This window comes from Arachis duranensis, chromosome 6 (assembly GCF_000817695.3).
Source record: "Arachis duranensis cultivar V14167 chromosome 6, aradu.V14167.gnm2.J7QH, whole genome shotgun sequence".
NCBI lineage: Eukaryota > Viridiplantae > Streptophyta > Magnoliopsida > Fabales > Fabaceae > Arachis > Arachis duranensis.
Genome location: NC_029777.3, coordinates 25,908,497 through 25,911,322, shown reverse-complemented (window position 1 = coordinate 25,911,322; position 2,826 = coordinate 25,908,497).

The window sequence follows — 2,826 nt, the reverse complement described above, 5'->3', positions numbered from 1 at the left end:
TTGGAACTTCTCTTGGTGTCTTCACTGAGATTTCAGAGAATTGGGGAGGAGAATTGATCTCTCTTTTTCCTCGTTCTTGCTTGAGTCATTTTTAATTTCCTTGTTTTGAGTCTTTGGTGTTATGAATTGAGGAAATTCTGTCTCAATCTCCACTCAAGAGCTCTTTAATTTCTTTTCTGCATAATTGAATTCATTTACATTCTCTTTACTGCTTCTTCTTAAATTTCTTGTCAATTGCTTTGAGAACTTGGATCTAGGAAGGTAATTGAGATCTAGGCTCTGCTACCTAGTCTCTTGAACCCTGAGATCCCAATTTACTTTTGGTTCTTCTGTGAACCTTGCTGCACTTTAATTTCAATTTCTGTTTGAATCCTCATTGCTTCCAATTCAATTTCTGCTCTATTAATTGTGGCAATTCAATTTCTCTTTGTTTAGATTCTGCAATCCCAGTCCTCAAACCCTTTTTATATTCAAGCAATTTACATTTCTTGCACTTTAAATTTCTGCAATTTACATTTCTTGCACTTTAAGTTTCAGTCATTTACTTTCTTATTCTTTAAGATTCAGCAAGTTTATTTTCCTGTTCTTTAATTTACTGCAAATTCTCCCTCTCCCTTTACATTCCAAGCAATTTATCTTCTGTTAAATACAACCCACTCAACCAAAACTTGATTCGCTTGACTAAATCAACCACTAAACTAAAATTGCTCAATCCTTCAATCCCTGTGGGATCGACCTCACTCATGTGAGTTATTATTACTTGATGCGACCCGGTACACTTGCCGGTGAGTTTTGTGTTGGATCGCTTTCCACACATCACGCCCCTGATTTTGGTCTTGTTGAGCTTGCATGAGTTGCTGAGATAGCTCTTCAATTGTTCTTTGTAGCTGGCTCATGTCTATGGCACCATGAGCTTGATTTTGTCCTTCCTCTCTTTGTGATCTCCTTTGTCTGGGAGCTACCACCCCCTCTTGATCATCTTCTTCATTCATTCCTTCCATACTTTTCTTGGTGATTCCTTTCCCCTTTTTCACCCTTTCTGTGTCCTCATCTTCGAAGATCACTCCTACTTTGTTGCATAGCCTAAGGATGGTACTTGGATGTCCAAGACCACTTGATTTACTTGTGCTGTTAGCCATCTCTTGAATACTGTCGGCTATGAGTTGTGCGAGGTTGACTTCACCTCCATGTAAGATGCAGTATGTCAAGAGTGCTCGTTTGATGGTAACCCAAGAAGCGTTTCCAGTAGGGAGAATAAACCTCCTTACTATCTCATACCATCCTTTGGCCACAGGAGTAAGATTTATTCTCCTCAAGTGGCTTGGAACTCCTTTTGAATCTCTTTCCCAGTCTGTATTTTCCACACATAACCCTTGCAAGATCTCATCAGGGTTGTTTTCCATCTGCAATCTGGTCTCATAACTAGGCTCTGCATAAGTTATGGTTCTCAACTTTAGGGCCCTAGTGATGGCTGCTGGACTGAAATTCACTTTAACTCCTCTGACATAACTTGTATAGGGGACACTATCTTTGTTCTCTTTTACAGTATTCGCATAGAACTCCCTGATCATGACTGCACTGATGTCAACGAGAGGAGCACATAAAAGTTCCCACCTTCTTTCTTTAGTGATTTGCCTCATGATAGGGTATTCCCCGTCCTTCAACTCAAGGCCCTTCTCATAGATAACATTCTTTGTCTTCATGAATCTATGATATCTCCCTTCATGGAACTGGGACCTAAATTTTCTTGTATCATATGATGGAGGCTCAGTCACCATTGGTTCCTTTCCTGGCCTTCTTTTTGAACTTGAGGAGGCCATTAGATTTGAAGTGAAAAGGAGGGAAAAATGGAAGTAAGAGAAGAATGTGTTGTGTTTGGGATGATGCTCGGTTTTGTTGTGCAAGAGAGAAGAATTGTTGGCTTTAATTTCGGGAGTAGAGGAGATTATGGTTTACAAGTGAAAGCGGTTTGTATGAATGTGTAAGCCATTTGGTGCTAACGGCTATTTATAGGCAAATTCTTCAAACTTTCTAACAAAACCATAATGAATGAGGAAGGAGTTCGTTGGTGCTCATGAAGGGTTGAGATTGAGTTGATCATACAGAAGGTTCATGGATTGAACGGTCTGCATGCCTTGTTGAGGCTTTGACGAGGATTCTCTTCTCATTGGTTGCATGCATTTAGGTGTTCGATGATGCATGCATGCAAATTCTGCTTCCCAAGGAGCGCATTTCTCTAGGCACATGTGACCATTCCTCACTTAGCTTGTCCTAGCCGTGGCCCCTCCTTGCATTTGTCGCAATCTCTTCCTCCTAAATAAACCAAAATAGCTAGCCTTAGAACATTAATATAGACGTTGGCAAGTGATTTGCAATAAAGAAGAAAGTTGTTTTGTTTTGTTTATTATTATTTTTTTCTCTTTTTTTTAGTGATCAATTGTGTCCCTTAATTAGAGATGCTAAAAGTTGGTGAATGATGAGCGGATATTTTATACGCTTTTTGGGGGTAATTTCATGTAGATTTTAGCATGTTTTAGTTAGTTTTTAGTAGAATAATATTAATTTTTAGGCAAAAATCATATTTCTGGACTTTACTATGAGTTTGTGTGTTTTTCTGTGATTTCAGGTATTTTCTGGCTGAAATTGAGGGAGCTAAGCAAAAATATGATTTAGGCTGAAAAAGGATTACTGATGCTGTTGGATTCTGACCTCCCTGTACTCGGAATGGATTTTTTGGAGCTACAGGTGTCCAATTGGCACGCTCTCAATTGGGTTGGAAAGTAGACATCCAGGGCTTTCCAGCAATATATAATAGTCCATACTTTG